General features: G+C 42.2%; 1 long non-coding RNA gene across 1 annotated transcript; it reads right to left on the bottom strand.

Annotated features, from left to right (window-relative positions):
* Positions 1 to 105: 105 nt before the first annotated feature.
* Positions 106 to 19,874, bottom strand: LOC147311255 (uncharacterized). The gene is made up of 3 exons (XR_015125548.1): positions 19,750 to 19,874; positions 14,194 to 14,388; positions 106 to 201 (listed from the first exon to the last, which is right to left on the bottom strand). It is a non-coding gene; the product is annotated as an uncharacterized LOC147311255 (long non-coding RNA).
* Positions 19,875 to 22,042: the final 2,168 nt, after the last annotated feature.

Here is a 22,042-nt window from a genome sequence, read left to right as displayed (position 1 = left end):
TTTTTGTTGTTGCAGTGAAAGGAAAAGCAGTACCTCATATCATCTTGCTTGGACTGAAATCCGTGTGAATGGTCTTCATTGTCTTGGAGTGTTCGGTGTGGAGCTGCCATACCAAAAAAAATTTGGGGTGTTGTCAGCTGGATGATGGCTGCGGGTGGAGCGTGTGCATCTGACCTCTGAAGTGTCACATCCTGATGATGTCTGGATAAAATGGTGGGAGATGATTAAAGAAGAAACGATAATGTCTAAGTGGGATGTCATTTTCGTAAACAGATGGATTTCCCCCAGCGGCCATGACTTAATGTTCGCATTCACTCAAAGACTGAAAAGCATCAGTTATGTTTTCTTTATTTATTTATTAACAGTCCTGCTCGATGGATCCATTACACGACCCTCATTCTCTTACCCCGAAAAACTGCTACACCCCCCTGACTAAGTGGAATTCAAACTTCAATCTGTTCCTCTCTTTCCTAAAGCGCTTTTGCTTGGAATTTAAATCACGCTGATGAACAGACAAATACATCAAAGCTCTCACAAGTTAAACACAACATTTGGTGGTTTCGACTATAATTGCCCTCTAAAAAAATAATGACTACACTTTCATCCTCTGACATTAATCTCTAAATAGACTATCTTAAACGTTAAGTGACACTGGATATCGTGGAAACGTAACCCAAATATTTATCTTGCAGTTGAAATGAGCGCTGTGGTTTAGTTTCCTGCTGTAGCCGTAAATCTCCTCAAGATGGCATCAAAAACCTGAAGAACCCTTCTAGAAATGTGGCCACACACTCTCACACACACACTACAGATTTCCCTGTTTGGTTGTTCTTTCCAGCAGCACATGCAGATGCAGGTTTATAGGCATCATTAAATGACAGCTAACTATGAGAATCACACCTGATTATGCTAAGTTTGGGAACTTGATTCGACTTTTATGCATCGGGTTGGCTAGTATAGTGTCTTAATCAAAAGAAGCTATAACACCAACCCTTAACTCCTTGCAGATTTACCTCTTGAATTTCAGTTTTTTGGCAGCGGTTGAGGCAACCAGACAGCTGAGGGGGAATATGTGGGAATATCTATGGCCATGATAAATAGCTCTTATTCTTTGTGACACAGAAAGTGTCTCCGCATTACTCTTCATTTTGGAACCCACTCTAAGTATTTTCCTAGGAGGGTAATAAGGGTGGTCATGTTATTCATGGCTATTTTCTTGTCAGTCTGGGCTCAGGCTCTTTGTGACATCTAACTGATTTCCATTACTCAGATTTAGTTCTTTGGATGAGGAGAGACAGAGGGAGGGTGGACTCAAGTTCAAATATGACACGGAGTGTAAATCACATGAGGTTTTATTGTGAATGCCCACCAAATGCACTATATACTTACAATACTTTTCTTCCATATTGATTATGAAAGCCTGTGTTGATTTAATAACTCCAGAACTTATATTGCTTTCCCGAGGAGATCCTTTGAAAGACAACTAAGTGAGACCAAATGGCTGCGTAGTAGGAGAATGTCAGGCTTGTGAAACACAGATGAGTTTCACAAATCAAAGCGCATAGTCTGCTAGCCTGTGTTGCCTTAAAACATGATGAAGCATTTCCATGAAAGGATTTGCATACCCGTTCGCTTCCAGTGTCCCAGCTGCACCCGCTCACCCTCAAATGCCTCAACTTTTGTGTACCGGTATCAACAGCTAAGACTCTGCTAGGCTTTCTAATGAAAACCATTCAAGTCAATCAAGTTTACCAGAGACCAAAGGCCAGTGTAATTTGGGAAAATTGCTGAAACTCCAAAGTAATCTTCTGTAATTCGATCTTGCCTATTGAACACTGGCTGTACTGTACGTGTCGGATAAGAGCTCAGTCATTTTCTTCAAATGCAGTCCTGACAAGCAGCATGGCTTTCCACCTGCAAGTAATCATCATTCTAGTGTTAAGTGCTTTGATATTAAAATGACTGATTTAAGACCATTTGCTGCTAGTAGATAGCAATTTCAAAACACTTCCATATGTTGATAGTGAGGATAAGCTGAGTTTGTGAACCGGCCGGGCTGCGTGTTGTGTTTACTGTAGTAGAACAGCCAGGAAAAACACACCGCAGCTAAGCCATAACTTTAGTTTTTCAGTCTTTCAGTTGAGAAGGCAGACTTTACATTTTACATGAATGATGCAATCAAAGCATAACACCAGGAAACTTTCATAAGATTTAGGATGTTCATTTCTAATGTAAACTTGTACGTTGTGCAGTTTGTAACCACATGGGGGCAACGTTGGCTAAAGGAAACCTCCATGAAAGAGTACGATTTTTTATCAAGTTCTACTGTTTGTTGATGCTTTTATCAAAGTGATGGGAGAAGACAGTCATTCTGACTGCTTGGGTATTTGAAAATTGGCAAATATCTATGTCAAACCTTTGTGTTATCTTAGCTGAAAAATAAATAGCATCACTGTTTATACCGAAAGCCTTTCTGCGACTTCGAGAAGGATACGCAGAATCCGAATGGCTGCATGTAGAATAACAAACATCCTCTAATCAGTCAGTTTTCTGAATTGCCTCTCAAAACTGAACTCATGCTTGGGCACCTGTTTCAAAGAACAGGCTTGTTTATCAAAGTCCTCCTCTGTCAACAAACAGAATAAGTGCGATGATGGTTGGCTCCTCAACCCACATCTGATTTCAGCAAATGTGCAGTTGTTCAAAGTGAGTTGTGCTTCATTGATTTGTTTCAAGGCAGAGGAAAAATAACCTCAGGGCTTCTACCAGTTAGAAATAACAATGGAGTCCTTCATTGCTGTTTGTAGTTTTGTTGGCCTGACATCAGTGGTAGAACATGGAGGGATTTTCACTGTGAATTTAACGACTAGCAGGGACTCTGAAAAACACTACTTTGGGGTTTTTTATTGTATTAGATCAGTAGATTTTTACAGTCACTTTACTCCAGTGTTTCAGTGATTCTGCAGAGATTTTGAATCGATTCATGTCTAATTTTCTCTTTAATGCTTATATGATTTTTTTTTTTTTTGCTTTTCTTAATTTGGTAACTTTAATAATAATTTAACTTTGGTATGTTTGCTAATTTAATTTTTTTTTCTTCCTGAGAGTTATAATGGAAAATCAATACCACTCTCATGCCTGCACACTAACTTGAAGGCAAGAAAGACTAGCTTAGCTTAGCACAAAGCCTGGAAGCAAGGGGAAACCTGTAGACTGTATAAAGAAGACAGAATCATTCATTTGTGAAGTGTTATTTTTAAGCTAGCAAAGCAAATACATATTAAAGATGCATGTAGCCACCATCCCCCAGTAGTTAATGAAGTCTTGTTGTAAAGCCTTGAAAACAGTGTGTTGGCTATCACCATCTTGGTATTCTAAATCTATGTATAAGAAGTGGCATGCTCAAAGTGATTTGTCATATGCATACATAGGCACAACCTAAAGCACACTTTTATAGCGATCATAATTTAAAAAAAAAAAACACAATTTGAATATATACAAAAAAACAAAAACAACTAGTAACTGAGATAATACATTATTTAAGACATCTGCTCCTGCTGACTATTAAGTTATTGTCATGCTAGGAGTGGTTGGAGGATGTGGCATGACCGTGTGCAATGACCTTGCGATCTCATTACCTTTTAAAATAGTTGCTTCGACGGCAGGGACCAGTCTGCTTGTGATGATATAGTGATCAAACACCATTAAACAATTTTTCATTTAATTAAACCTGATGAATCTGAGAAAAATTCAAATCTGTTCCATTCTGTTGCAAATATCTACACACATAGAAATTCTGTTTAACATTATATTCGAGCCAGAACCTCAAATTTGAAACAAAAATTCAGGAATTTGACGACACATAGTGACATAGTTACAGACATTTCCAACTCGGCAACTTTGCTTTCAAATTAAAATTTTGTCAGAATACAACTGTTTGGCAACACAGTAAGTCGAGTTCCCTACTACAAAAAGATGTGTCATAGAAGTGTTGCACTCATAAGCTTATGGTGATTCAGACTGATTGCTGGTCTCTTTTGATGGTTTGTTTATAAATTAGACAGCAAATATTTACAAAGCTTTGCCAATTTGACTGAGAAATGCTTGTAGTGATGTAAATTTGTCATTTGTGCAACTTGTAACTCAGAGTGCAGTTGTTTAGAGACAGGTTGCCTCCCACCAGGTGACCTGTGCAACTGCCTTGTGATCAAAAGTGATAACTCAGACATTGAGGTTGTTTTTGGGCAAAACTTTGGGCAACCAGGTGGTTGCTGCAACTACTTTTAATCATTTGCAAAATGAAAAAAAATTGCATGAAATCACCTGGCAACCACTGTCAAGTGTTCCTCTGACTGTGAGGTGTCCACACTTGAAAAAGACCAGACTTTGAATTTCACTCAACTTTATTTAGACCAACTAGTTTGATAGCTGGTAGGTAGCAGCAGGTAAAAAACCTTTCAACACAAAAATAAAGAACATTTCATTAACCATTCAGATAAATTACACAGAAGACAGATGAAATAACAAAATACACTTCAGTAAAGCCATTTACCATGTGGTTAACTGTGTTAATTTAACTGTGGTTCTTAAATAAATATACACAATGTCTTCTTTGCATTTAACACTTTTTTATAAACAAGTATACATTTTAGAGTTCAAACATTTTAATAGACTTTAACTAAGGATTTTCTTTACAAAGAATTATTTTCTTTAAATCAAAACCAAACATTTATTCACTAGTTTTACGATCCACCCAAGGATTTGGGGTAACTATTTTTAATATTAATTAACATAAATATGTGGGAACACTAACTGCACAAACAATTTATTCAAACTTAAACATTCATTTTTGTCAATATAATTAAACTTAAATGCAGCAACTATTTCCCTAAGCGTAAAACATTTGCACAACTGAGCTTCCATAGTCCCAGATACATCTGCAAAAGCAAAATGTGAACTCAAGAGCTTACCGATAGCCTGTCTTGTTCAAAGTCTTCCTCACAGTGGAAAAGTGCTTTGTTTGCCGTCCTCTCAGTATGTTGCACACGGGTCAAATGACTGCTGCATGCATTTTAAGGTCTACTAGGCACGCCCACCCTTGATTGCTCTAATGTGGCTCACCTGGCAGGGCGGCGCACACCAGGCCGTGCTTAGTTGTTGATTGCACCCAAGGTCTAATCAGCGGCCATGGGTAAGCAGCAGCACCGAACAGGTAGAGGGCAGGAGGAGGAAAAGAGGAATAACAGCCACACCTACTAGGTCAGCGCGACACCTCCCACTCGATCTTTGCTCAGCACTGTCTGGAAAGATCGCACTCAGGTGGGCTGGTCCCTTACTTGATCTTCCACCGGTAAAAGGACCACAAGACGCCGGATGTCCCGATGTAAAATGGTGCCCAGCTCAGGACTTGTGGTAGCAGGTTTTGGACTCTTGATCGCAATGCTGGAACTTGGAGTGACCCTCACATGCACATCTCGAACGATCCCTTTGGAATCAGGATTCACGCTGATGACTTTTGCGAGTCTGAACTGCCCTCTAAGGGCATTTTGGTCGCAGAGCCAAACTATGTCTCCAACAGCAATGTTTCTCTCTGCAGTATGCCATTTACTGCGGATGAACAGGTTTGGTCCAGCGAGTTGGCTCCAGGACCTCCAGAAGTTGTTGACTATGGTTTGTATTTCCTTCAGCCTTTTGAAAGGATAATTTGTGAAGTCAACAGTTTTGAAGTCCCCACTTTGTGTGGCTCGACCAAGCAACAGATTATTCGGCGTGATGTAGTCAATGCGATCTTCTCGGCTCTGAAATCTGGCATCAATGGGTCTCTCATTTGCAAGGTTGGCGGCTAGCTGGAGTGCTGTCAGAAACTCACTAAAGGTAAGAGCCTCTGTATTGCCGAGAGTATGGAGGGCTCTCTTGGTAACTCTGACAGCAGCTTCGGCGGCCCCATTTCGGTGAGGTGAGTCAGCGGGAAGAATCTTCCATGCCCAGGTGGTCTCATTTTTGGCAGAGTATTCTTCAAGCGACTCCTTGTTTTGTTGTCTCAGGTAAGCATACATTTCTTCCAAGACAGGTTTGGCACCGACAAAGTTTGTGCCAGGATCTGACCAGATTTTTCGGGGATGGCCTCGGACAGAAGTGAACCTCTGGTAGGCAAGCAGGAAGCTCTCTGTTGATAGTGTGCTCGCTAGTTCGACATGAATGGCTCGGCTTGCCATACAGCAAAACACAACTCCCCAAACTTTCATAGTCACTCTTCTCTTGACATCATCCCTCACATGATAGGGTCCAAACAGGTCGACAGATGTGAATTCGAATGGTGCAGCAGGATTTGACCTCTCTTCAGGTAAGTCTCCCATTACTTGCTTACAGGTTCTTGCCTTTGCCTTCTTGCAGATGATGCACTGGTCAACGACCTTTTGGGCAATAATTCTTCCTCTGACAACCCAAGCCTTCATTCTCATCCGCAGTAAGGTTTCTGCCACTCCGCCATGTCCCTCGCTGTGTGCTTCTCTGGCAAGGAGGGTGGATAGCCAGGCTTGGAATGGTAGAAGGGGAACGGCTTTGCGGTCTTTTTTGAAGGTTTGGATTCTGCCACCACAAACTAGAAGTCCACTTGTTTGGTCTCTGTAAACGACTAGTCTGTCTGTTGTGGTGCTTGGGAAGGTGACGCCCTCTTGTGCTGCTAGGCAAAGGTCTCGGAAAGCATCTCGTCTTTCGCTGACTGTGAGGACACCCGAAGATGGTACTGCCTCCCACTTTTCTTGGTCTCTGGTCTTGGATCTCATGAACTTTTTGGCAACCCTCCAGACCCACGCCACGGTCCCAATCAGCCTTCTCAGGTTGCTGAATCGCCTTTCGTCGATTAGCTGTTGGGTTGCTACTCCTCGTGGTCTTCTCGACTCTACGTGTACTGAGTCCTGAGCCGCCTTGATGTGCATTCTGGTAAGGACCGCAACAAAAGTCTTTTTCTGTAGCTTTGTGACCGTTTCTCGAGCTTGGGCAGCGACTTCTCCGGCGGATTTCTTCAGCCACTCATCTTCAGGAAGTTGGAGAAACTTTGGACCCAACTGCCACTCGGAGTCCTCGGTTAGGGCATTCGGACTGGCCCCTCTGGTGAGGATGTCTGCAATGTTTGCTGACCCAGGAATCCACCACCAATCCTGGGCATCAGTGCTACTCTGGATTTCACCAACGCGGTTTGCGAAGAAGGTCTGGAAACCGTAGCTCTCACGCTGGATTGCACCCAAGACGGTCTGGCTGTCAACGAGGTGGTACCATTTTTTGACCTGGATTCTGCAGTGTCTCTGGAAGTAGGTCTTCAGACGGGCAGCAAAGACTGCGCCACACATCTCTGCTTTAACAGGATCGCCTTTGTGATTGAGAGGCGTCAGTTTGGCTTTGGACTCTACTAGTCTCACAATGACACTATGGCTGCAGCTCCAGCGAAGGTACATCACTGCACCATATGCATGTTCACTGCCATCAGAGAACGTGATGGCACTGGGCTCTGCACAAGGATCTGGTGGAGTCAGGGCTCTAGTGAAATGCAGTTTCTTCAGGTCAGCATACTCTTCCAGAAGCTTTATAGCGTCTTCTCGGAGACCTTCAGACAAGGCTGCGTCCCATGTGTCTTCGAGGCAGTGCTTTACTTTTGCTTCTTGGAAAGCTCTCCTTACCAGGATGGCACCCTTTTGTTTGACGGGAGTCACTAGACCGAGTGGGTCGTATAGGCCGGAGACTTGGCTTAGCAGTTCTCGCCTGGTGAGTGGATCAGGTGTTTGCTCTCTGACTTCCTCTCTGAGCAGGTCTTGACCAAGGCGCATTTTCCTCCTTTTCTTTGAGAAGTTCACTGCGACCATGACATGAAGCTTGTCATCATTGATGGTGTAGCCAAGGCCAAGGGCTTTGTTGTCATCTTCCGTCAGCTGGTTTGGCAGGATCATAGTCTTTGGCTCTGATCGAGGCAACTCTTTCTTTGACTCCTCCCTCCCACTTTGACTGGAGTAGACCCAAGGCTTCATGTAGAATCCTCCAGCTCTCAGGATGTGCTCGATGTTGGCTGTTAGGCGTCTCAAATGGTCGAGGTCATTGTGTGATGTCAGAATGTCATCGACATAAGCATCTTCTTCCAGCACACGTTTCTCCTCTGTGAAGTGACTGAATGAAGGTAGGTTTGCAGTTTCTCTCATGGCGACTTGGGCTATGCAACCAGCAGGTTTGTCTCCAATGTTGACTCTTGTTATGGCATAGTCTTCTATGTCTGCATCTTCTGTGTCACGCCACAAGAATCTGTGCAAGTGGACTTCTCGATCTTCCAGCCAGACGGAGTTGTACATCTTGCGGACGTCACCAAGGGCGGCGTAGACACCAGCTCGGAACCTCAGCAGGACAGCTCTTATCGGGTTCAGGACATCAGGACCTTTGATGAGGATGTCATTCAGGCTGAGGCCTCTGTACTTCTGGCTGCTGTTCCACACCAACCTCACTGGGGTAGAGACAGAGTGTGGATTTGGCGCGATGAGGTGGCTTATATACCATACTGGCCCAGTCCAACTCTGCAGGACTTCTTTGGACAGCTTCACTGCAGCTCTGCGGTTTACCATCTCATGAACTTGTGCAGCATAGGCCTTCTTCCATTCAGGTTCTTTAGATAGCTTCATCTCGGTTCTGATGAATGTTGCTTCTACTGCTTTCCTGTTATTTGGCAAGGTTGCTGGATCTTCTACCCATGGGTATTTAGCATGCCAATGCGGTTCACTGTTGTGGGCATCTCCAGTTGAGTAAGTCAGGCCATTCCTCACGATCTCCATCTCCCTCTCTTCTGCAAGTGTCATTTCTTTACCCCCTGGCTGGCAGCTCCCACAACGACACCCTCCACATCTCGGCTGGCAAGCGGCTCCGATGCTTTCCCACCTCCACCACTTCAGAAAGTCTCTGCTGCTGGTAGCTGTGGTGGATGGAGTCTCAGGGTGATCAGGGTGCTGACAGGAAGCTAGGTCTTTAGTGAACTCTTGGTACTTGAATGCAGCAGCTCTCATTGATCTTGCGAAGTGAGTTTTGGAGGTGTGGGCCATCAAAGTGACTTCCTCAAAGAGGTCTGGATGCGTGCCCCCGATTGTTTTGCCAAGTGGACCGTCCCAGAGAACCAGGTCACCGATGGAACGGATCTTTTGGGGCACCAGCTGGCCTTCTTTATGGCTGATTAGAAGCTGGATCTCTCTGGGTCTGATGAGATCTTGGAGAGGGATGTCAGGGAAGATCTTTTGTAGCTTCTGAGGTGGAACATGTCTTTCCACTTCAGCAATCTTGTCAAGACCATAGCAGACTAACTGGTGAGGCTTTAAAGTTCCTCTTGAGGTGTTGACACGGATCTTGAGAAGGTAGCGCTTGGTTGCCACAGACACCTTCATACCTCCGATACCCTGGATGACGAGCATGACGTCTTCACTGCGAAGGTTGAGCTTACTTGCGGCTTTATGGGTTATGTAGTTTGTGTCAGATGCTAGATCAATTAGTGTCCCAATTCTCTGCCCATCATTGGCGATGACGTCAAGGAGCATCAGGATCACAGGGTACTCTTTTAGACCAGTCCCCTCCAGTAGACCTCTCTCTGCTGCCATGGAGTTGAAGGCTCGTGATGAGACATTGCAGAAAGCTTTCCGACACTCCTGCGCTAGCTCTGGTGATAGTTTAGAGATGAACTCTTCTTGAACCTCTGTATACCTCCTCCCCTCAGCTCTCGCCGGACCAGACTTGGGCCTTTGTGATAAGGGTCGTGGCAAGGGACAAAGAAGGTAATGATGCTGGTCTTTGCACTCTGGTTTTCCACACAGGTAAGTAGTCTTTCTGCAGGGTTCATCGTGGATCTCGAGGCATCTCTTGCAGGCTCCAAGTTGCTGCACTGCATCCTCTTTCTCCTGTAACTTTGTGTTGGTTCGAAACCGTCTGCAGATGTAGAGCTTTCTCTTGTGCTTTGGGTCCCCACAGATGATGCAGCCTGCTGGATCAGTACTGGATTTAACTGACTTGGTACGGGCGTACTTTACTGGGAACTTTATTCTCTCCTTGGCAGGGTCGATGTCTCTCAGCTGGTCTAACTGCTCGTAGATGGACTCTTGAGATTGGAGGTATGCGAGCAGCTTGTCAAACCGGTTCTGATGAGTCACAGCATTCTTTGGATCAGCAGCGTGGGTAAGCCAGTCTTTCTTTAGGGACTCAGGCAGCTTGCTTTCAATAGACTTTATTACTAAGAGGTTCTTTATGGCATTTGCTTCATCCAGCTCACTCAAATCATAGAGGGCCTTTTCAACTGCGTGGATAAGCTCTATAATTCTTCTAGGCTGGTTGCTACGGACAGGAGGGATAGCTTGAAGCTCCTCAATGATTTCAATGGCGATGGTGGCTTGATTTCCATAGCGGTTCTCAAGGACTCTGAAGATCTCATCGGCCGAGGTGTATGTGGACAGGCGCAGATCTTTGGCCACTTTATCATCGAGGCTATCAAGAAGTTGGAATTTCTTTACTTCCACGGACCCGGTTGGTTCACCTTGCTTTTGCAGAGCCTCCCATTCCTTCCGCCATCTGTAGAACTCACGCTGGCTGCCGGTGAACTTTGGTAAAGCTATGGCTTTCAATTTTATGGCTGCGACCGAGGCTGCGTTGCGGACTGTGACAACTGCTTGGTCGGCATCTCTTTTAATCCTCTCTGCTTTGATAACGGCGGCCTTCCCTGACACCAGCTTTGGAAGGCAGGTTTCAAGCTCCATCAGTCGACGATCACAATCTCGCCTCTCAGCAGGTGGAGCCCAGCGGTTCCATGTCTGGTGTGCCTGCTTAGCTTTCTTCACCAGTTCTTCTAGATGGTGGAGCATAAAATCATATGCCTCCAGGGGTGTATCAGGCTGAGTGGATGTGACGTTCTCACACGCCATTTCTGCTGATTTTAGAGCTTTCAACACAAAAATAAAGAACATTTCATTAACCATTCAGATAAATTACACAGAAGACAGATGAAATAACAAAATACACTTCAGTAAAGCCATTTACCATGTGGTTAACTGTGTTAATTTAACTGTGGTTCTTAAATAAATATACACAATGTCTTCTTTGCATTTAACACTTTTTTATAAACAAGTATACATTTTAGAGTTCAAACATTTTAATAGACTTTAACTAAGGATTTTCTTTACAAAGAATTATTTTCTTTAAATCAAAACCAAACATTTATTCACTAGTTTTACGATCCACCCAAGGATTTGGGGTAACTATTTTTAATATTAATTAACATAAATATGTGGGAACACTAACTGCACAAACAATTTATTCAAACTTAAACATTCATTTTTGTCAATATAATTAAACTTAAATGCAGCAACTATTTCCCTAAGCGTAAAACATTTGCACAACTGAGCTTCCATAGTCCCAGATACATCTGCAAAAGCAAAATGTGAACTCAAGAGCTTACCGATAGCCTGTCTTGTTCAAAGTCTTCCTCACAGTGGAAAAGTGCTTTGTTTGCCGTCCTCTCAGTATGTTGCACACGGGTCAAATGACTGCTGCATGCATTTTAAGGTCTACTAGGCACGCCCACCCTTGATTGCTCTAATGTGGCTCACCTGGCAGGGCGGCGCACACCAGGCCGTGCTTAGTTGTTGATTGCACCCAAGGTCTAATCAGCGGCCATGGGTAAGCAGCAGCACCGAACAGGTAGAGGGCAGGAGGAGGAAAAGAGGAATAACAGCCACACCTACTAGGTCAGCGCGACAACCACCATTTTTTGTTGCCATTCTATTATTACCCTAGATTGACGGAGCAATTTTAAGAGTTGCAGGCTTAAGGTACTTCTCTATTACCTTCACGTTTACAGAGCAGGAAGCCATCTTTGCTATACAGTCTATGGGGAGGGACTCACTTTTCAGATAAGCCTTAAGTGTCCATATGAGACCTCGAGTTACCTGCTTGGGGAAACCAAGTCCTGCTTAAATGAAATCTAGTAGTAGTAATGCCAAAGCTAGATGAGTTACTGCAGGTAGATCCCTCTTACCTTATTTTTATGTTCCCTAAACAAACAACCTAATCTAGTCTTATAAGATGTGTTTTTAACATGTAGCTGTGAACTCTGGAAAAAGCCAAGCTAGTCTTTAGGTAAGTCAATGACCTTGTGGTTTTATCCTAATATTTAGGTAACATGAGTGTCACTTCTCATCTAACTTAAAATTACATTTTTGCAAAAAACCTCAGTGTTAAATGATTCCTCAAAGCCAGTTTTTAACCACACATAATAAATGTCAACATCAGCAATTACACAGTAACATGCAACCTTTCACTTCCGAATCAGAACCCATTTGGCCCCCACTAAATCCAACAGCAATCTTATTAACATATGGAAATATTTGTTGCGGTCAAATGAGAGCGTCCGCCTCCCTCTCGTGTCTCCATGTGATGTGTGAGATGTCACTCAGTGATACAGTAGGGGAGGAGACTCTATGTGCTGAAATGGTTGGTGACAGAGCTTTCATCCCACCCACCGAGGGCTCTTTGTTGTTATTTTTGGATCTCTCATGGGCGCAATCTGAGAGAGCAGACAAGAGACTGGGTCTCATCATTGCTTGGGCATGCACACACACACACACACACACACACACACACACACACACACACACACACACACACACACAAATGCACACTAACAGGCACCTGCATATACAAAATCATGTCTCACTGTCATGTCAGTCATATTATCGGATTTTCTTTTGGGAAAATCCATTAATTGTGTGTAATTAAGGCATAAGCGGAATTTTTATGTCACTAACTGGTTTGTGTGGAAAAGCTCATTTTGAATAATATAGGAATTAAAATAAGTACATGAATAAGCTACTTGTTATGAAATTCATATTATTTATACTTAAAAACAACTTGACTCCAATAATACAGCAACATTTTGATTTATTAGGTGATTTTTCTTAACATTACTATGTCTAACCTTTCTCTATCCATTTTCACCCTTCATTGTTTATCCCTTGCAATAGTGAAACTCTTTGATTTGTTTTTCTTTTATAAGTTTTGTTTTGTGCTCTCGGGTTCTCAGGTAGACCCGAGTTATTTTACGTTGCCTTTGTCTTCGAGGCTTTAGACCCAACCAAATAACAAGAACAAACAGAATTTCCCTCTCTTATCTCTAGAGGTATACAGCCCGTTTAGTTTCTCTTTTAAAAAATCTGCCATGGTTTTGACATATTTTGATTTTGATGATCAACTAAATAGGCCGTAAATAATTTCAGTTCAATAAATTATACATTTTTTGTACTACCGGATCATATTGTAGTTTCTGGATTTTTTTTCCTTATGTCTTTATTACAGATTGTCAAGATTCAATGAAGGTTTCTAGACTGAAACCAGAGCCCTTTGGTTTATAGTTAGTGTCAAAACTCATATAGGAAGCACCGCATCGACTGTAAAGTTTAAATCATTTAAGTTTAGGATACAAAACTGAATCACTCATCAATGTGTTGGTGTTGCTAGAGAATCTTGTTTTGTAATTAAGGTAAATTATCCCCTAAAAACTCGCAAATCTGGGTGGGGGGGGGGGGGTGGGGGGGGGGGGCTCCATATTCCTTTACAAAGTTTTAAAGGATTAGCATTCTTTGTTTGAAAAGGACAGTAATGCATGCATAAAAATGAAAGTCTCCAGTTAACAGCTTAAGTCTATTTGATTTCCAATTCAAACACTAACAGTGATTATAACCTCTGACAGAGTAAGATGCAAAACAAATGTTTAGCCTATCAATGGTTTGTGGCGATAAGATATTTATGGGGTTGACAAAGTTGTCTTTGTGTCTGTCTCATCACAAGTTGAAGGTGCTTCTGCGCTGGCCTCTGACACTGATCACAGGCGGCTGCTGTTTAAAAGTGAGAAGATATATTCCTCTCGCTGTGTGATGATGACCCTTGCTCTTAACCCCCTCCAGCAGCAGTTCATCCTCCAAACAATAACAATCAATTCCCTCCACATCTGACAGAGCCGAAGAACAACTTATAAATGATATGCATCTCCTGCTGGTCCCATGGCAACCGCCTTGACTTTATTGTTGCGTTTCTTTGATCCCGCCAAGCTTTGATTCATTTCTCTTTCACCCTTTTAGCTAAACATATCATGTGAATTTGGAGCTTTGTTCCTGACAGGCCCCGTCTTACCTCGCTCTCTCCACAGGCTCCTGACGCCTCCCAGAGGAGCCACGGAGGAGGAGAGGAATTCCACTGGATTCAAAGACTTCACCGGCTTTCTTTTGACTCTTCCGTCTGCCTTGCCTCGCCTTCCCTCGCTCTTTATGTTGACCTGTTCTTCGTGATCCCCTGCCAAACCATCTCCCGGGCCCTCGGGGACTGTGGCTGTATGTGCACAGGCATAAAACATTGCATGGGTGTAGATGGTTTTAACCCCCTTTTTCCCCCCTGATATATTTTCAACTGTAAGTTCTTTGGCAAGTCAGTGAATGAGGATAGTGAGCTTTAGCCGGATTCAATGAGCATTCTTTTTCATCAGAGTCTATTAGTTTGTTGACAGAGCTTTAGATAACTTGCAGAAACCTCAGTCCTGAAACTGTTCTTACAGAATCCACTGAGGAACTCATCGCAGCCAGTGTGACGTGGTTTTATGACTCATCTTCAAAAGAGACGACATAATATCTTCAGGACTTTCACCCAAACGAGTGCGTAATGAAAAATGAAAAGTGTGTGTTTTCTCAGTACCATCTGGTTTCAATCATGGCAATATCCTAAACATGACCAGTTTCTTAAATCAGCTACCTTCGGCCTGCCTCCCAGACGTTAGGTACTCATTATTCTAGTCAGGCCTCTGACAGCTACACAAAGTCAAACTTTTTCACCAGTGAACCTCATGCTGAAGTTAACAATTCACTCGTTCATTTCATCGTCGCTTCATGAGAGCTGTGTTCAGGGTTATAATGTGGTTTGTAGCAGTCTACTGTTTATTACGATTTAGCAGTTTTTGCTGATCGCCTTAAATCATGTGTATACTGTATGCGATGTGAATATGATGCAGAATAATCTGGTAATAAACCTCGTGATGATCTGACTTTTTATTACAACCACCATGAGAGTCATTCTTCATATTTCTCCTTGTAATTCAAAAGAAAATTCAGTGATCTACACGGACAAATAGTTACAATAGCAAAGTATTAAGAGTGCCTTTTAAGCAACAGCTGGGTACTAAACACGTGGGTCATAAACAGCATATCATGATCACACATTATGTGAGTCAGTAGTCGCATTATAAGGTCACCTATAAATATGCCAGAGCAAGAAAGTGAGGCATCATCAGTGTGTGTCGAACCAAATTTTAATCTATTGTTCACTTGTAATGTACTTCACGTGCATGTGGCGAGTTAAAGACGTTAAACAGCTCCAGCACCTTTTAAACGTGAGGTTATCATTTAAAAGTTAAGTGTTTGCCATATGAGCTATTAACAAATTAAACTACTGTATGGTATATAATGCTGCCTTCCTCTGCCTCGTGCCAGATGTGCTATTAAATCAGCACCACATTTCCTGTAAACGCCACTACTAAATGCTATGAGCCTGTTTTCACATGTGAGGAGCTTTAAGAAAACTTGAGCCATTTTTAAACTTGAACAGAATGAGTTAAGCACGAATGAAATCATTTTTCTTTGCAGCTTTGTAAAGTAAATTTGGTTTCACGCCTTCTGTTACTTGTCACACAGACTTTAAACGCTGTTTTCACTTCTGCTCAGGCTGAAGGTGTACAGTGCTGGGCTGGGAAAGCTGGTAAGTCATCAGTCTATGACCACATGCACCAAGTGGAATCATAAAGATGCTAAACAGGGGCAACAAAGCAACGGCGGGTCCAGTCAGATAGTGTGTTAGAGCACCATGGGTGTGTAGGACCTTTTAAGACACTGAGCTTCTTGTTCTCTAGTTTATGAAACTGCTCAGTCACATCTGTAGCACGCTAAATCGAACCCAAATATATCCCCCCTAAAAGCCAACAAGAATCGTCCATTCAGCAGAATCGCTGAATCACTTTGTAAATTCACTCATCTTGCTGTGCAGTGTTATGGGAAGCACTCGCATGACACTGCGGTAGCTCCTCGGCTGCGAGTGCAACATAAGTCTAAGAATTTGTGATACTAATGGGGAGCAATGGGGAAAATACATCTCTCCAAATACTCTGTGGGCGTAGGGCATTTAAAATTATTTCAAAATTTGCTTTGGTAAGTAAATTTGCTTTGTCTTTTAAGGTTTTTTTAAGTAACAAATTTAAAAATATCCAATGTATGCGCAACCACTTTTTCTCTGGTCTCCTTTTCCCCTCAATGTGCAAAATACATAGAAAAGAACAGCAAAAGTGCTTGAACACATTCAGAAGTAACGCTTTTAGTGAAAACTGCATTCAGCTATGCATCATCTATGAAGCCAAATCTTCAGTGTCTCATCCTAACTAACTTATACTGCAGCATTACTGAACCGTGATTGTATAAAATGATAAATAAGATGACGATATCTCGGATGGAGCGTGCCTCCAGTAGTACCTCCATCATGTACTTTGACTCTAAAATCATAGCTGATCTTGAGAAACTGCTGATGAACTCTTTCAAGATTGTGCTCAATTTTAAATGATAAAATAACAATCCTGAACTGTTCTGAAGTTGAAATTTCCCCACCAACTTTACCCTCTGCATGGTTTTTGTAATATGAGCTTTAACCAATGGAGGGCAGTATGACTATGATAACAAGCATAATCACAAAAGCTGGATACCACATAGGTTCTGTTCCACACAGTGAGGCCCTGGTTTGTGGGGGTATATAGTGCGTGATACATGAACTGCACTGTGTGTCTTCATCCATTCACATGTGGCACTCTAACACGTTTACACTGTAAACATTTTGTATGTTCTCGCTCAAAAGAAAACATGCCTTCCTTTTCTATGATACTCCTGGCATTAGTTAAGTCTATTACTTCAAACGCTGTTTCCCTTCAGTTTTATGAAGAGCCATCTGTTCTCTGATCTGTCACACACCAGAGTTACAAATTTTCACTACCAATCTAATTTTCTATTTATAATGTTGATTGACCAGTAAGACTCAAATACAAATTATGACAGTCATTTGTTCTCTAATATGTTGTTTGTTTTTAAAAAATAAAAGCATCCCATTTCAATCAATCAATTTCAAGCACTTTCTCTCTTGTTTTCCGCCCCCCCCCCCCCCCCCTTTTTTTTTAACCTTTCACACTTGTTCAGCCTCTGAAAATAAATTTCTACTGATGTTTGCTAGCTAATCAATGTTTAATTTTTTTTCATTCGAGTGGAGTTTTTTTCCCCCCAAGAAGTGTTTGAAGAACCCACAAGAGCCTGGGAATGGCTGGGGGTGAGCTCGGCCTAGATGGCAGACAGCACCTGTGAGGGAACCTCAAACCTGAGGGTAAGACCTGCAACATGACCTCTGCAGTCAGAGCAGAAAAACACAAAAACCAAAGACACAAAGGGGAACTTTGTTTGCACCATTGTGTTACTGTCATTTCTTACTTTTGTTTCATGTAGCGAGTGATTTAAAAAGTGGTTTGACTGCGCTAATTCTTGCTGTCTGCATCTTTTTAGATTCTCTTAAATGTTTTGTTTAAATGCCGACCATATCGGCTCAGTTTCCTTTATAGGTTTTTAACTTAGCATAAAACGACAATACATTTTCTCTTCATAGGCACTTGCAGTAATTACTGTATCTCTTCTGCATTTCTCTGAAGAGCTACTGCAAACAGCTGCCTGATTAATAAGTTAGGTCCTCTAAATATGGCTCAGAGTCATGTATCTTTAAAAACTACTTAATAATGGTAATCAAGATTATCAACAATGTACCAATTACATCTTTACACTTTCCTCTCTTAATTATGTATAGTTCTCCTTCACTGTGGTTTAAAGGGCTGCTTTCTTAGTCTCAGGTGGATTGTTCATCTTAAGTGTTCATGATGGTGTATTTGTATCACAGCTAAGCTACACTCCCTTAAAGTGGCAGTAAGCTAAAAAGAGGCCTGTGCCTCCTTCCGTGTGTGAATCAGCCACAATGGAGGAGTTCCTATGTTTTATTTATTGATATGTTTTAGTGGGGGAAGACCTAACATTCATTATCATAAAGGCCTCTAGACATCAAGTCACACACAAAAGACCCAGCCATCTCCCAGCCTCTCACACACGCCCGCTGATCAACACAAGGCGAGGAGCTGCTGCTTTGCTGCAGCAGCTCCTCGCCAGCAACCGTTGGTAGCTTCAGTGACAGAAGCTGACAGTGTCAAAGTGTCTTTGTCTCTTGCACATAAACTGTCCCTGAAGCTGTCGTTGTGAGAGAGATGTAAAACACAAGCTTTTTTTGTTTTTGCCTTCTTCTTCTTCTTCTTCATGGGGGAAGTTGTTTTCTTTCCCCTCTTCTAGTTTTTTTCAAATGTGTCATATCTTTTCTGTCAGGGCCCTGGGGCGCCTGGTGGTGTGCTCATGCTAAAGGAGGAGCGTAAGCATCTGCAAACCCAGCGGAGTCTGACCATATTGTACCTGCACTCAGCTTTATCCTGCTTATTTTTGTCAAAAGCTCAAAGCAGTGAGTTTCAGACAGCCGTGTAAGGCATCTGATCTGTATGTGTGCGAAGCTTTGGTTGTCTGTGTGCATGCGTTAAAGGAGGAGAGCTAGTAGGAACAGATGTGGGGAAAGTCAGTAAAAAAAAAAACTCAATATGAACCCTGCAGAGGCCTTCCTTTCTCTCTGTTCAATTATTTAGAGTCAAAGAAAAGAGGCAGGAGTAACATATTTCCTCAGAAGCCACTGTGTTCGGCGGGAATGAATAACATATTTATCTAGTCTCATCTTTGCCAAATAGCCGGAAATGGAAACAAATACCTTCAATTGGATTCTTGGCTCTGGTGTTTTCCTTGAGCTGCTGCTATGTGTACTCATGCAGTCATATTGAAAAATTCCTCAGGACCAAAAAATTATGGAAGTGCTGACAAGTAGAATTTTTCATAGTATCTAGATGTACACTTGGCAGTTACAGGCAAAGCTTATCTGCTCCCATCTCATGTGATGGGAGGAGGAGGGAGAGAGAGAGAGAGTGGGAGATAGAGAGAGGGAGGAGGAAAAAGTGTTCACCTATTTAATTTGATTAGAGATTAGAAGAGGAAAAGAGTCACATTTCCTCCCTGGCACGTCTCTACTTGGCGCACTCTGACACCTGATTTTATAAAGAGATGTCACAGCCAAGCACGGCGGTAATGCCGGTAATTACTCTGAACTCAAATAAATAAATAAATTTGCTTTTCTTTGTGAGAGTCTGACAGGTTTTCCAACATCCTTGACTGGAAAAAAAAAATGCAGTGCGTGTGCGCAAGTAGGCGTGCACTTTTTTGCGGTTGTTTATTTGGATGTGTGTCTTTGTGTGGGTGTGTGCTTGTGTTTACATATAGTGAGGCACTTGTAAAGGAGAAACTCAGACAGGATGAACATTTTGACAGCTACAGTATAGCTTGTTTTCTCTTCTCTTCTTCAGTTTTTTTTTTTTTTTTTTGACTGTGATAATCTGCTGAGCCGTGCGCGCTGAAGGCAAACCTCCGTTTGAGACTGATAAGGTTCGAGATACAGCTTTGTAAATAATAAGGTTAGAGTTTCTGCACAGTTGCTAGTGCCTCGGCTGATCTCGCTCCTATTAGTGACAATTGGCTTTGACCTCACCTGCTCACCCATGCTGTCGTCACCGAGGGTGTATCTGCAGCAGCAGGCTATTAGATCATCCACTCTGGTCATAGAAGGAGACATCCAGACAAACGTTGCACTGCTGAACCAAAGAAAGTCTGATGCGTGTTGTCATGAAAGCTGGCTCTTCGACTTTAGATGCTCCTCATCTGCAAAAGCAGTTCCATATTTCATCTTCTAGGGGAAAAAAACCCCAAGTTTCTCTAAAAAGCTCACAAAAGCAGGCAGACTTTTAGCACAAAACAGGTGGGTAATGTTGTCACAGTATAGACGGACAAATGCAATTAACCTGCCATGTTCCAAATGCGTTAACTGAATTGATTTAACAGGATTAGTCATACATGTGTTTGTCATATAACTGAATCACTGTTTGTGTTGCTCTAATGTAAGCTGCATGCAAAGTCCCTGAAGCTTTCAGTTTCAGGAGTTTATCCATTAATATTCACACATATTTCAACCATGTATTAAGTTTACATTTGCAAAATCTTTTAAGAATTTGTCAATTTTTTTGTTTGTTTGTTTGTTTGTTTGTTTAATTAAGCAAGTTATCCATCCATCTATTTAGTCTGTTACTCCTTTCACAGATTATTTCAGCTGTTTGCCCATTACTGTTTACACTTTCATGAATATAGCTATTTAAGTTAGCTTTTGGCTAACTTTCTAAAGTGTTTACTCATCTTATTTTTCCGTAATACTGTGCATATGTTGATGTATAAATTTTTTAATCCCTAATTTCAATTTGAAAAAAGGGAAATATTTGAGCTACTCTGCAGTCTTCACATAGAGCCCCTGGAAACTGCAGTAATACCCCTGGGGTACATGTACTGTAGGGCTAGGCCCCTGGTTGGGAATTGAATTAGACTGTAATCAACTGGACACTCAGAGAGCTCCTTAGATGATGAAGACAGCTGAATAATATCTCCTGCGGCTGTGAAGGAGCTTTGTAATGTGTGGAGAAGGGAAAAAAAACAAAAACATGATGATGTCATCAGAGAGCGCAGTACTAAATTGCTCAAATATGTTGGTTATATAAATGCTGTGATATTAACTGTCAGTGTTAAAAATCTATCCCCTCAAAATGATATCAAATTCATTTACCAGACATAAAGATAGATTATTACAGCAAGGGTTCAACTGAATCACGGTCCTTCCTATCAGCCCTTCTTCTTCTCTGTTACAGTTTAAGGACTTAATAACCACAATTCTTCCAATCCCTGTTTCCTTTGTCCAGCGTGTGTCAATCAGCTGCTTCTCACACAACTTAGCAGCAAATTTGGATTGTTGGTGATGCAGCGGTGAAGCAATTTCCTGTTTTATATATTGTTTCCCCATAACTTAAATGTCTTTTCTGCTGTGGTTGTATCTATCTGACAGTCACAAAGAGAATCTGCAAAAAAAATGCTAAACAAAACCCAACATAACTGAATAATATCGCCCATGCTCACAGCACCTCCACATCACGAGTCCACAGCCGTGTCGAGCAGTCACACCTCTCCGGCAGAGCACATGTTCAGAATGCGCTTTACCGTCATTATCCGGGATTCACACGTACAAACTGTAACTAGCCCCTTTTCCTTGATAAATCCCATCGATATACATTATAGATGATGGAAAAAAATCTTTAAACATGTTCACTAAAGACAACACTGTGTTTAAAAAAAAAATCAGCTCATAAATATTTCTTTCAAGCAAATCTCAATACATCTCTCCCACCCCGCCCCTTTCTGCTTTAATAGGGTATTCTATTTTCCCAGTCAACTGGTATGTGTGAGGGGAAAGAGGGAGACAGCGCCTCAGTAACCTTGACTGGAGACAAGCAGGAGACACATGCGTGTCTGGATCGACTTCGCCTGTGATGGCTGTTAGCTAGCTTTCCTCCAGAAGCTGAGCTGAGCTGCCTGCTTGCCTGGCTGGCTGCTGATGTGCTATTACTCGCTTTGGAAGAGTTGCTTGTGTGGAGGATGACACATTATTATCCTTTAATCTCAGTCTCAGCTTGTTGAGCATCAAATTGAAATATCCTGAACAGATGTAAAAACACATGTGAGCCTCAGCGCGCAAGCTGTGCTGCGCTTTGTTTCATCTATCCGTGATGTGAGCCTTAAGGAGAAGCTTTTTAAAATTTCATCACTATTCAAAAGGATAATTAATACGTACCCCCAGGCTTTGATTATGCGATACCCAGTGTGTAGCTGGGTGTTGCCATAATGAGCCACTCATCAGTACTCTGCCTGTGCCTCCCCAACAAACATACAGCTTGCATAAGGTACTT

The sequence above is a fragment of the Aulonocara sp. 'chitande type north' Nkhata Bay genome, linkage group LG16, assembly GCF_057382095.1.
Source record: "Aulonocara sp. 'chitande type north' Nkhata Bay isolate Kocher_YH1m ecotype deep benthic linkage group LG16, A_spYH_male_GT1.1, whole genome shotgun sequence".
In the NCBI taxonomy this organism is placed as follows: Eukaryota; Metazoa; Chordata; class Actinopteri; order Cichliformes; family Cichlidae; genus Aulonocara; species Aulonocara sp. 'chitande type north' Nkhata Bay.
This window is presented reverse-complemented; position numbering and strand designations above follow the sequence as displayed.